A 14,730-nucleotide genomic window follows, 5' to 3' on the forward strand; every position below is an offset into this window, starting at 1 on the left:
TCTCGTATGTCGGAAATCATTCAGACATAAAACATGTCCCTACTTTCATTTCCAATACCTTATATATTTGACAACAGAAACACGCAATGGGTTTAATGTTGCATGGCTTGACAATAGGCTTTTTATGAAAGCATTATACATCATCTATATTGGCACAGACAACACTTCTATATAATATGATGGATGAGAGAATTTTGATTCCCCAGGGTCGTTCCTGATTGTTTTTCAATATTGATACTGACATAAGACCAACAGCGATATACTGCCTAATGTAGTATCTATAGCGATACATCTGTTTGTGCTAGCAAATATTCATATAGGAAGGGATATTTACATAACATAGTCCTATGGTGCTCATGTATTTGAAACAAAGAAGAAATTTAACAAATATGATATATTTAGTTTACAATATGAAGGCTGATCACGAAGTGCTGTCGGTTATCAATTGATTGCTTGACACAATGTGTAACTAGACAATAGATGTAGTATAGCGAAAGTAAAACAACAAAGATAAGTATCAAACAATGAATGCTCCGTTCCAAAAATGCAGCCTCCCCAAATTACAACACAAAGCACGCGACCGATACAAAGCAAACACACGAGGGCATTTTTTAACGAACAAATAAAGGAACTCACTTGGGCACCGCACTGGAACGGGAGCTTAAACCGGTTTATGGTAGGCAATTAACATCACTTTTGCCCCAACCATGTTCCAAAGTCACAGTACAGTGTAAATAAAAGTTATTTCCCTCAAGTGAATCCCTATCGGACATAAATGCAACAAAAGGCATGGCATGTAAACCGCAGAATAAGTTATTGTATATTCATACAAAAAGCAAACCTTAAAGTTCAAAAACGCACGTACTCAATGTGTTTTCAAAAGACAGAGCATAATGAGAAAAACCCTTAAAGGACTGAGGAAGCAGGTCAAAAGACAGACATCAAAACAATTTAGTCCATGCGGAATTTATAAACTGCCCATAACAGAGTCCTCGCCCTCTTCTACAAGACACAATCAAAGAGGGAGGCGAAGCGTCCAACTGTAAAAGAGATTAACGTGTCTCTAAACAGTTGGGTTACAAGTCTACAATTCGTGTATACTAAAAGCTAGATATTCAAATGTATGTAAACTGTCCATTGCAGCATAGTTTATCCCAAACTATTTTCAATGCATTAGATATTTTGTGAGTTGTCCATTTTGCACGGTTTTACACTATCGTTATTTTGTATAACCAAAAGGCTTTGACAGTCAGATAAAAGAACAATATAAAAATCACAAATACAAGCCGTTGCTCTCACTCAAAGATAGGTATTAAATTGATGCAATTCTGATGTTTAAAACGTAATGATCTGCACTGGCATAACATGTGGTACTCCTGTAACATACGTGTTTAGTGTTAAAATAGAAATCTTCATCACTTTTTTTATGATCTGTACCGACAAAACATCTTGCACAGCAGTCACACGCTATGATTAAACGTGCTTCCAATGCCAACGCCTATATGTTCAAAGTGCTGCAGTTTCTTAGGTGCATTTATTTTATAATACAAAAGACGTAAAATGCTTTGTTATGCTTATGTAAAAGCTAGCAATTTTTAGAGAGTGAATACAAATATAAAAAAACAGTTTGTTGTTCATTTATAGTTTGCTTTGAATATAACATATTCAATATTTAATGTTTAACATATATTTAATTCATTCCTAAATATTCATATTTAATGTTGCATGGCTTGACAATAGGCTTTTTATGAAAGCATTATACATAATCTATATTGGCACATAATCTATATAACATATATTTAATTCATTCCTAAATATTCATATTTAATGTTGCATGGCTTGACAATAGGCTTTTTATGAAAGCATTATACATACACATATGTATACATATTATAGGTATGCGTGTCTGTTCATAAAGAAGATTGTATATAATGTAACGCTGAACGTTATTCATATACAGCATCGACATTTCCTGCTATTTGTACTTTTTTCATTGAAATTTCTGTATATCTTTTGTTCCTTCTTAACAGGAACATGAAAAATCTAATATATTTAATTTTCACATTCTCATTTCATTTCAAAAGACACTACCCTCAGTTTTAGCAGTGGTTTGTCAATGTTTAGAAAAACAGTTTAATATGAAAAACCGATGAATGAGATGAAAAATATTTGTTTCAAACATTTTACATAATTATATGTTTATTTCAACTGATATTGATCAGCAATATTATTTCTCTATGAGTCATGTTCATTTTCTTCTTATTTCACTGATGCAGTGTTTTATTTTGGCTTTGATTATGATTTGCAATTACAATGAAGTTTACGAATATTTTCATCTCCAACATTACGACACTTTTATGTCATAGTTTATTGTTTTCCATATTCAAAAGAATAAATCATCATTACTTTTTGTTTGTAACTTCATGCCTTATTTCATTAAACATATTGTTTCGAGTTCAGTTTTAACGAGTAAAACAACTGGTTTCGTTTCTTTAATTATAATAATATTCAAAACGCCCAAGAAAAAGGTTTAATTGTGTACATAAAATTTATCAATTAATCAGTATTTAATAAACCTTATCATGCCGTAACCCAAAGACCATCTTACAGCTGAAGGCCTTCGGGGGAAAGAGCGGCATCTATGTGTAGATTTTATGGTTGTGTTTAAAACCTTTTGAAGAGAAAAATCTAAAATATCGTTTGTTATTCTTTTTAAAATAAATAACTATGTAAAATATCTTAATACATTTTAAGTCATGCAGGTACACTTGTACGTCATATACCGACTTTCGAACATTACATGGCATAGAAAGAGCACACGTTCTGAAACTGTTTCTTTTAACACTGTTTGCCAAAAGCAAGAACACAATACGTTGACATAAAAGAGAACTTATTACCCATAAGTGCATGTATTCAATTTCTTTGCAATAAGAATTGTGTATTGTTTGTTTGTTTGTTTTTCATTTGTTTTTGTTGGGGTTAACGTCACACTGACACAATTCAGTGTCATATCGAGATTTTCCAGCTTCTGATGGTGGAGAAAGACCCGAGATATCCCATTATTTTATCACTGAGGGATAGTAATTCTAACTACTCGGCCACGAAGGCCCCTCAATACAAAGTCAATGACATCCTCAACAGTAAAACAGTACACAACTAAAGTGTCACTTAAGACAGGGCTTGTTTTGCAATGGTAAAACGCACCAAGTTTCGAAAGAATTTATAACCAAATTCAATAAACATCCGATTCTAGACAGTATCCGCGAAAGCTCATATCTATCAGACCTATTGCGATGCTTTAATGTAATCACGTCAGATTCGCATTCTTTATTTCTGGAAGACCGCTCTAATTGGATGACGTTTTCCTTTTAGCAAAAGGTTTCTTTCATTGTATAGTCAGGAAACAGACATTTCCACTGAACTCTGCATTATCTAACAAAATTATTTCTACTAGCTATGTATCTACCTTTTTTTCAAACTAATTACGTTCGTATACTGAAGCCCCAACGGTGGAAAGTGAAAGCAGAAAAGCCAATTTTACCGTCTTTGGTATTACATAAGTCAGTGCAAAGTATATTGTAAGGTAAATATATTTTCTAAATAACACCACTTTTTTAATTTCTACATATTCAAGCTATAAGAGTGTTTAAGAAATACATATTACCTACAACTTGATCAACCTTTTCCATAACCAGACTTTTTTCGTTTAGTATAAGGCAATGTCATTCATGCTGTAGAACATTTATTTATAAACAAACTACGTTGGAGGTGACACGAACTTTTTTGTTTTCAAAACATATTGACCAGTTTTGAATTTATCGTCAGAAAGCGAGTATTGTCCGTGTATATGTCAACCATTTGTGACACTAGAATGAATCAAAATGGTTTGTTACAACGATTGTCATAACGCTTTCAGATATTATTTCTAATGAGCGTAAAAGCAACTTTATCATGTAAACATTTGATAATAGATAAAGAAAATCGATTATTTTCATGGTCCAATTAACAATTATGAAGAAAATACATTTTGGCTTAAAATGATTAAAATTCAGAACAATTTTACTACCACCCCGGATACCTTTCGAAAGATAGATAACTCAAATCAATTTCTTGCATAATAAAGATTTACTGACACAATATGCAACCAAACGACGATAATGGATTTTTAAGGTTATACGTCTAGAATAATGGATTTTACACAAGCTACGAATAAACGTGTAGTGTTTTATACTCTCATTTATGGGAAATCTTCGAGTTCCTGATTTCATCTGATATGACATAAAAACCACAGTTTATCAACAAACTATTCAAACCACTGACATATTTATCCTGACACATGCCTCGGACAATAGTCGACTTTGAAGGAATCACACAATACACATTGCTTTCCATTTTATAATAAATGAGACAATTTTGATTTCCCCAGGGGATGTCCGAGATTTGTTGCAATACTGATTCCGTTATAACAATATATATATATATATAAAAAAAAACAAAAAAAAAAAACATCTGTTTACTATTTGATGCGGTACATAGAAGAAAACATATAACGGAAAGCCAACAAGAAGAATACAATATTGATTAATTGCATTAAAATTTCAAAATTACAAACATTACAAAATATGTTTGCCTTAAACGATTTGCTTTAAGCTTTACTCAGAATTTTTTTATCCTTACCTTAGATTTTAATGATTGATTCCATCATAACAGGTTTTAGACTTGTCTTTGCTTTTATTGTTTAATATGTAAACATCACAAACATATATGATACTTAATCAATGGCTTTCCGAAACGTGTCCTTTTAATTACATCTTAAGAGATGATGTGTTATGTAATTTCATTGGTTGGCTGCCATAACAATTTCAAGGTCGCTAATACAAATTTCGAACACTATTGGAAGGGCTTGAATATCCGATCAAACCGCCATGAGGACAGCTTATTCTATATTAAAAGATTAAAACACAGGATTATATGTATTTTCTTATCTAACAAACGCTAATTGTCTGCTTTTGTGTACATAAACTTCCACCAAATATGAAATGTAACCATTTCTGTACATTACTCAAAAATGAAATTTCAGAAAAAAATCAGTTAACGGCAGTTTCTTGTCAAGCAAGTCATTTTAGATTTTGATTAGGTCGTTTGTACAATAAACGGAAGCGTGTATCCATATTCATTTCTTGTAAATGTCTGAAAATCTATCTGAAATGGAACGCTTTTTGTTGGCTTACATGATTAGTGCGACAGTATCGATTAATTTCGCAATCAATTAAGGAAATATATACATTAATCTGAAAATGATCAATTATATGTCAAGGTATTTAGAACATTTCCTGCTCTACGAGAAACGTTTCTCGTTCAAACAATGTGATAAATAGAGCAGCAACTTTTCCATGGATCCGTTATAAACACAGAGGCAGTATAATCAATTTCAAAATTGCAAAGGGTTTCAAAGGCGTATTTGGTGCATTTTATTTTTCGCATTCTCTTTCACGTTACAACAGGATTTTAATGCTAATAATTTATTAGAACACAGTAAATGGGTAATTTCATCAATTACAAATATTTACATATGTGCAGATATAATAAACAATGTGACTGATGTGTTTCAGGTATCAGCAGCTTCATAAGTGACAAGGTTTTATCAGATGCAATGTTGAGAAAATAGCAATTTGAATTGCAGACTTTGTCTCCAACAAGTGAAATAAACTGAGCCGTGCCATGGGAAAACTAACATAGCGGCTTTGCGACCAGCATGGATCCAGACCAGCCTGCACATCCGCGCAGTCTGGTCAGGATCCATGCTGTTCGCTAACAGTTTCTCTAATTGCAATAGGCTTTGACAGCGAACAGCATGGATCCTGACCAGACTGCGCGGATACGCAGGCTGGTCTGGATCCATGCTGGTCGCAAACCTACTATTGGTTTTCTCATAGCACGGCTCAACTATTAGTCTCAATGTTTAAGATGCTTTATATCAATCCTTCGAGAAACAAGTAATCACTTATACGTGCCGAATATAGGATAAAATGTTTCAAATTTTATATTAGATAAAAGGATTGCAATTAAGGACGTTTCATAGAAATTCTTTCTATGGGAACATTTATTTACTTCAAAATCAGGTGGAATAAGTGAATGCCACCATGATTGTTTTTAAGTTATAGACAGAATAACCGAGTAACCAGTTTGAAATCGGTATTTTCATACAAAAACAAAGACCTGATGAAAACTATGAACTAAATTTAATGAAAAATTTAAGTCATTTACATGTCTTTTGCGTATCTATTCACCGCTGATCATATTTAATTAATTCATAATTAAATAAAAATAATTATATAAATGTGTGAATTCGAAAATTAAGACGCGATATATTTCTTTTTCCCCGAGAAAATGTCTACGCGAAAATGTCCTAATATTCTATCATAACTTCGTTTGTACTGGACTGCATTTTAACCGTACAGCATTTACATCAGAACGAAGACAATAAAGATAGGAGTACTAATGTTTTTTTTTTCTGAATTATTCAGATTTGCACTACTTTTTACAAAAAAAAATATAACTTATTTTTAGATAAAGCATTTTAAGACATGTTTTTGTTTTGCTTGTATATGATAGTTTATATTTTTTAATTTGACTTTTTATGTACATAATTTACGATAAAGATATAAAGTATCCCTTTAGCATGCATACATCGTACAAAAACCAAGCAGAAACAAACCGTATACATGTACTTCATTACTTTTCCGTCTTTTTACCTGTAAACATACATCTCTGTTTTCATTGCATTTGCCTTTTCATTACATATAAACCGGCTTTTTGAAGTTTTCACCCGCTGAAACGTTTTCACTCAGTTAACCGGAATTATCCGATACTGTCAACAACTATACAACTACTTCATATTTGACCGAATAGGGGAATTAGTATGTAACTGCGCCAAAATTTGCACAGTTACAACTCCCGAAAATGCCCTTTAGTGTTATTTTGCTAAGAGACATGATCTGAAATTAAACTCTAGCATATTACAAAGATCTCTGAAGACTATTGTTTTGAATTTATATGATGAAGTACACGTTTAATACAACATTTTATGATTTTGGTAACTTACGTATTTTCTTTTTCAGTAAAGCGTCAATATAGGAGTTCTGAAAATAGACAAAGAACAAAAGTAAGCAAGGTTGCCAATACTCATGAAATGAGTTGTCATTTTGTCACTTATCAAAGAACATGCAAGCAAAATATTGGAAAATTCTATAACTTACTCAAGGATACATCTTTAACAGATTTCATGCAGTGAAAAACTAGTCGAAATGCCCAACAACAAATTCAAACGTTCAAAGCATTCTCTGTATTGGTTTGTACACGCAATAACACAGACGAAGCTTATCTTAAATGTTCCCTTAGTTATCAATGTCCATGAATTCATTTATCAGATTATTTAGAAACAATCATTTAAGAAATATCCATTATACAAAGAGCATCAAAGTTAATAAATTTGCTACTTTATCTTTAATCTGTCATGAAATAACAGGAAGACACAACTCTTCGATTAAAGTGTCGTGCAATTTAGTTATTATGATAAATGAAAACAGTATGTTATTGACTATCAGCTAAGTCTGTATGCAGTGATCAAACAAAACCCTCTCTGGTATACCAGTGAAATTGTTATATCACTCAATCAACGAAAACATTCTAATTCACTAAAAAGCTAAAATTGCCTTAATAAAGATATAACACAAAAGTGATTATCTGGAATAAGTAGAGGTTATTATTAACACGTGACTGATGACGTCAATCAAATGGTAAATATTCAAGTAGATATACAGTGAAATCGTAATGATTCCAGGGCGGGGTGGGAGAGGATTTTTTAACGCTAATTTCGCCGTTTGGTTAATCCACAAAATTAAATACCAACGAATTTTTAAGACTCTTATTCAGCTAATCTTTCGACATCCACGAATTCACGTCTCAAAGAAGAAAAAAGCTTTTTAAGATTCACGCTCAAGAAATTAAATAATTCCACTGTCTGTTTCTTTCTTTATTCGTTATTATAACATCATGATGACTCCCGTTAAATAATCGCCGGTTTAAAGATTTTTTTTGTTATTTCACCGGTTGAAACTCCTATAAAACTCGATCCTTGCTGGTAAAAGTAAATATACTTCATAAAAATTATTACTCGAAAGAAAAATGTTCAGGTCTTAAAGATTTAAAAGAAACTAAAAAAAACTATATATATATATATATATATATATATATATATATATATATTATACACAGATATTCTGGCTAAAAACAAAACTTGAGAAAAATACGTCATGTAATGAAATACTTATATAAAGAATTGCTGGACAATAGTTCAAGCTGTATTCTAGCAAGGGACTGGCAAACAGGTCAGTACGTTGTTTCAGAACACAATTCACATGTCATCAATTAAACTTAAAAAATACAGAAGCAACTAAACTTCTGCCAGAACAGACGCAGACGACCCAATTAAAGGGAACAATTTCTTTCGTAGTAAAAATATAAAAAGACTATAAAAAGAAGCAAATGACGACTTATGTCTGTTGTTTAATAATTAAAGATTTCTAAACTTCATGAAACAGAACAGAATGTTGCGTAAGCAGACGACCCAATCCAAGGGAACAATTTCTTTTGTAGTAAAAACATAAAAAGACTATAAAAAGAAGCAAATGACGACTAATGTCTGTTTTATAACCATAAAAGTCTTGTAAAATGCATATCACAAGACAATGTCACATGCAAATATCGACAATTTGCGATTTTATTCAGAAAAGTATGGCGTCATTTTCCAAGATACAAATGTATACCTTCAATTATAATCAAAAATATGTTTAATAACGAATAAGTAATGCAGATACCACCTTTGGTTGTTAATTACCATTAATAACCGTTGATTTTGAAATTTATTAAAACCGTTTTACGACACAATTATCATTTGATGTTATGCAGGACGAACTGTGCTTCTTGTTAAAGCAATCAATACGTGGTTTCATTATATACTGCAAAAACTCACCGATAAGATGTTTAATGAAAAGCTCGATATTTTCATAGAATGCACGCCTATTTCTAAATTACCACATCATGTGTACTTTCCGCAGGGAAAAAAAGCATAGTTTTCTTATATAGGTATCTCAGTTTCAGAAAGAGGCTTTTCTTACATTAGCCAAATATTTAGGCTTTAACAAGACAGACTTTCAACATACTACGGGCAGAATGTCCAAGGAGCCGACCCTGTAGGTATTTGCGACGAAAATTGAAGAAACAATGAATATAGTTTTTTCAGCGTATACTTGTAAGCTGAGAAGCTGTTCGACGGTGTTGTTTGGTAAAATAGCTTCCCGAAACCAAATATTCCCTATAGTCACAATCATTAAGCCGGCAAGTGTAGTTTGAAACTCCAAAAGACCTATACGCAAATAAAAAATAACATTGTTAGGGTATCTCTCTGTGTACCGCTTAACTAAACGAATAATTAGGTCAAACCCTTGGGGGAGAAGGATATTCCAGCATGACGAAACACTTTAAGTAGTAATTTTAAAAATAATTTCGAAAATACATGTTCTTCTAATATTCTTTAATCTCATTTAGGGCTTACTCCAGTTTCTTTTTTCACCTGCATTGTCTAATACAGATTAAACCACAGTTCTTATTTTCAGAAACTTGTTACTGTGAAACCCTCAAATATCATCCATATTGATATAGACATCACTCTTAAACCTTTATCATCTTCACCTTTATCATAAATGAAATCATTTTGATTTCCCTGGAGTTGTCAGATTCATAGCAACCAAAACCTGAACAATATTTGACGTAGTATATAGAAACAGACATACAACGGACAGCAAACAATAATATAATATTGAATCCTTACATAAATATCTCAGAATCTAGACACTGTATAAACGTACGTCATCATTTCGTATCAATATCAGCCTGATAATTGACCAAATATGCTGACGTAATTACTTTGTACCTATATACAATATAGAAAACGCATAAAAAGCATATCAGTTTATATTGATTTATTTTAGCTCGATTGTGATGAAAGCTTCAAGCTCATATGAACCATTCTGGAGAAAAAATGTTAAATTTATGATACCTTGTGCCCCTTAATAAACAAGCAGAAAGTTTATCATGTCAATAGACACCGCTCTTAGGAAACGAAATAAGTGGCCATCTGTTAACACAGGTAAACTGAAACTATCTGTTAATACACTAGAAATGAACAGAGTCGACTTCATAAACAAATTTTACTAGGTCAGTAAACAAATACTGTATAAATGTGCAGACATTCTGAGAAACCCGCGCAGTAATTTCGTAAGTTTCAATAAAATGATTGTTTTTATTTCAACTTAAACCCTAACGTATTTTAAAATAGTTTCATATTAACACGCTTGTTTTCTGAAGAAGCATTTTTTTAATGCCGATGACGTCGTTCTTATTTTCCTACTAATGCATTTTATCAGTCTGGCTACCGACTAGATAATCGTTTTAAATCTTTTTATCATTTCTCTTATATATTGTGACCGATCTTTCTTGGCTTTGATTGTGCAGTGTTTTGAGACGAAAAGGGACATTGTTATACAAAATTTGAATAGCCAGGAGTTATCTCTTGTGAACATAACACAGGATCTGATCACAGACTAGCATTGCATATACAGGAGTAGTTTTTCCAGTGAAAATGCAAATCAAGAAGGCTAATGTATTCACGCTTGCATTGTTTTGAAATTGAATCAATTATTTTACAAATGTTTCAATTGTTTTCCTAAAGAAAGAAAGGCCTGTTAGACGCTTTTCTAAAAGCAAAAAAATATGAATTTTTGTAATTTATTTACACGGAACATTTACAGGGAAAGTGTTTGGCAACTTTCTCATTATTTATGTCTAGAATAACAACCAGACACACTCACCGATTGCACTGTTTTTATTTGCATGATACAATTTAGTTTTTATACACTCAGCAAAAGTTCTAACTCCACACTTTTGAAATATGGATATTTTCCTTGCTATAGCCGGTAATATATCTATTTGTCGTCTGCTAAATACCTATGTATCGTCCTACAGGTAACCGATATTATTTTAAACAAATACCCCCGTCTACATTGATTTCCACCGTGCACGTGCATTACGTGCTTTTCATGTTTAAATATCTACCGGCCTCTCTACACGCTCCAAAATATGTGTATATGTAATCTGTGTGATCTGTCCACATTGAAAAACATAAAAGTTTCCAGTTTCCACAAGTATATGCCGGATGACGTTAGATGAGAAAGGGTACGCCGTAGGAATGGTCCAGAGTGACATATCAAACCGAGAGGTACACGCTTAAACAACATGTTTTATATGAAATAATATTCGAAAACTAGTTCAAACGAAAATAACATTCGTATGCTACCGTGGTGTTCAAAGTCTGCTGACCTGAACCCCATTGAACACCTGTGGGATGAACTTAGACGAAGAGTAAGGAGTCTGAGACCTGTTTCTCGCAATATCCATCAACTACATAATGCTGCTGTAAGAATATGGAATGCTATTCCACAGGGGTGTATCTGACCGTTCATTCGATTTATGCGTTCCAGGTGTACATCCGTTATTGATGCTGTTGGAGGACACACGAAATACTAAGATCTCGGATTGTGTGACTTTTCATTTTTGGGGTTGTACTGTTCAAATGGTTCACACTTCAATGAATTTGCCGTTTTACGCAATTGTTTCATGAATTATTTTTATTTAACATTTGATCTATATAGTGTCCAAATTTTGTTGAAATATGTCCAAAGGTAAGCGAGATATATCCAAAATTGTAGGTGTGGAGTTAGAACTTTTGCTGAGTATATATAATAACTCATCAAGAAACTGGCAGTTATCGCAATTTTACGAAACTCAAATTTACCAGACACAGTACAGTAAAAAAACTGAAATTGGTAATGGACAACATCGATGTAGAAAAAAGTGAAATAGTTAATTACGATTGACAAAGAATTCGTACGATTACTACATCGTTGAAACGTATCTAAGCCGCTGATACGTGTCTTAAAAAGACTCAAACAGAGTCTGCTATTTTATTGCTTTATATTTGTGTCCCATTGCCTTGAAATGATGTTAATATTAGATAACTACCACAACAGCATATTATAGTGTAGATCCACTTAAGACTGCAAGGAGCAAGAAGTTCGTTCTTTAAATCATTAAAATTGAGAAAATAAAATGTAAAACGACCATTTCGATATATATAAGAAAATTAAAAAGCTTTCAATAATTACGGCGAAACTTTAGTGAATATAGTATACCCTTAGCAGCAGTTGGCTATTTTAATCAGAATCAGAATTCTGACTCAATGAAATATATCAACAAATGTTTCTCATAATTTATCGAAATAAAACGTATTAGCATTTCCTGTTAAATTGGGCATTTAATGCATTCTATACAAAATGGCGTTGACACTGATAATGAGTCCGAATGTAGACTGTGCATGTGATAAAATATTTCAATAAAAGAGAAGTTTTTCTATTTTTAGTTCACAAAGATTATTTTCAGATAGCAGTTCATTGTCTCTTCTTAACGGGTTGAATCCAGATTCAATTAAAGCCAGAGGCCTGCTTTATCTTATTCTGTACTACACTATTTTTGGATTGTGTCTGTGTTACAAAATAAACTTTTTGCACAAAAAGAAAGACGTTACTATAACGCGAAGTTGCATTTTGTACGAGTTGATAATTCAAATAAACTGAATGTAATACTAAATATGTTGAAATAATATTGCATATTTTTAAACTCAGCTGTTGATGTTGTCTTCAAACATTCGTATATTAAAGGTCCAATACTAAGGAAAGTGAACATTTTAATTTCTTTTAAAAAGCACAGAAACTATTTCATTTTATTGGAAAATGAAAGTTGGTATGTAGAAATTCGAAATAAATCGCAGTATATGTACAATAACTTTTCTATGAAGTATGAAGAAAGTTAAAAAGACCTGGGGGGTCATTCTGTCGATTCATTGAAATTTCAACATAATACACATACATGTCTTTGAGTTCCAAATACCTTCTGTAAATTTTGACCTGCCAATCTTCATTATTTAGTGTCTTGCAGAAGTCTATGCACTGGTTATGAAAAAAAATTGCCAACTCACTTTCCCTTAGTAATGGACCTTTAAGCCTAAAAAGTGTGTGTTTCTGGTATCTAGATCTACCCTAAATTGTTGGCCTTTTGGCCCTACCCTTAATGGTTAGATGGCCTTGGAGGTTTGTTTTCAACTTTTTAACAAAAAGTTGCAAAACTGCACTTTTATGCTTTAACATTGTCAGTAATGTTAGAAATCAACTTACTGATGCTCAAAGGGCATAACTTCTTTATTTGTATTCATATTTGGCACAGACATAATTTCCGCAAAATCCCACTTAATAAAATATCCAAAAGAAAAAAAAATACAGACCTAGCTTCTACCCTATCTTTAGCATGTTACCGTAAACAAATAATTTTTTGTTAGGCCTTAGTTGTTCGGCATATGATTAGTAAATGCAATGTATACAACTGTCATTCCGATAATAAAACTTAAAGAAATTCAAGAAGCATTTCAGTCTAGACATGATATTAAATCCCTAGATACAAATCATGAAGATGCATTTAATTCGTATTTGGAACAATGGTAATAAAAACCGGTCGCTCAATCTAATATGGATTGACAAACAGTTTATTTCAGTTTTAGAGTAATGGAGAAAACATTTCTGAGATACGTTTTATGGTCGTCTTAGTGTTTTGTTGAGAACATCTGCACAGATGGATTACTTTTTATTTGATACAATCAAGCGAAACAGTTTTGAGAGGAAACAGCACACAACATTCCAAATGTAATATTCCAATATTGAATAATTTCTTTAATGGTAAACTATGTCAAAATTTTATGATTAACTTCCAGAGGGCCACTTTTGAGGCCCAGCTAATGAACTAAAATTGTCAGAGGGCCAATTTTGTGGCCCGAAACCTGCTCAATTTAGCTCCGATGTGGAATGTCTAATTCAATATTTTATTGCTAGAAAAAAGGTTTTGTGACAATATGGGGAAGTGGGAACATACTCTTTTAACTTAAAATTAAGCGAAATTTGTAACATATAAAACTCTTTAAGGCTTAGAATTACGCTTTGAGAAACAAAAATCAAACAACACCAAATTATAGAAAGAAAGAGTTGTTTAACATGAAAATTGATCAGCTTGTAAAACATATATATTACTTTACAAAACAATTGTCAGTATACTGATATAAACATTGAATTCCGAAAAAGGACTGCCTAAAGGGGCCCCACTTCTGGACATTCAAACGCCTTTAATAACTCAGCATTTTCAAAGAACTGTTACACATGTTCGTTTTGATGCATTTGCAATAGCGTGAGAGTGGTGAAATTTCGCATAACAAGGTGGAATACAGTTTTCAGCAATTGTTTATCTTTATTTCTTTACAAATGGCATTCATTTTCAAAGGGAGACAACTTTTTCTCGACGGATATTTTAAAAGTGCCTTTGTGACCAGTGCATACCAAGATCAGCCTGCACATCCATGGTTTGCCCTAAAACGGTTGAAAAATAAAAATACATAAAGATACGCTACAAGTGATAAAACTTGTTGCTTTGCATCACTATAACGTCAAAACGTTTCTTCTGTTTACGGACCCTAATTTCCCGCGCTCAGTATAAGAAAGAATGCTATATAGC

At 32.4% G+C, this 14,730-nt stretch overlaps 1 protein-coding gene across 6 annotated transcripts in view; it reads right to left on the reverse strand.

Moving 5' to 3' along the window:
- LOC123554992 (gastrin-releasing peptide receptor-like) overlaps window positions 1–14,730 on the reverse strand; it is a 180,805-nt gene that overhangs the window by 111,278 nt on the left and 54,797 nt on the right. For all 6 annotated transcript variants that reach the window (XM_045345485.2, XM_053547492.1, XM_045345486.2 and 3 more), the window contains exon 2: window positions 7,106–7,142. The gene's annotated coding sequence lies outside the window, so the exon portion shown is untranslated. The remainder of the gene's footprint in view (window positions 1–7,105; window positions 7,143–14,730) is intronic.

The sequence above is a fragment of the Mercenaria mercenaria genome, chromosome 7 (assembly GCF_021730395.1).
Source record: "Mercenaria mercenaria strain notata chromosome 7, MADL_Memer_1, whole genome shotgun sequence".
Lineage (NCBI taxonomy): Eukaryota > Metazoa > Mollusca > Bivalvia > Venerida > Veneridae > Mercenaria > Mercenaria mercenaria.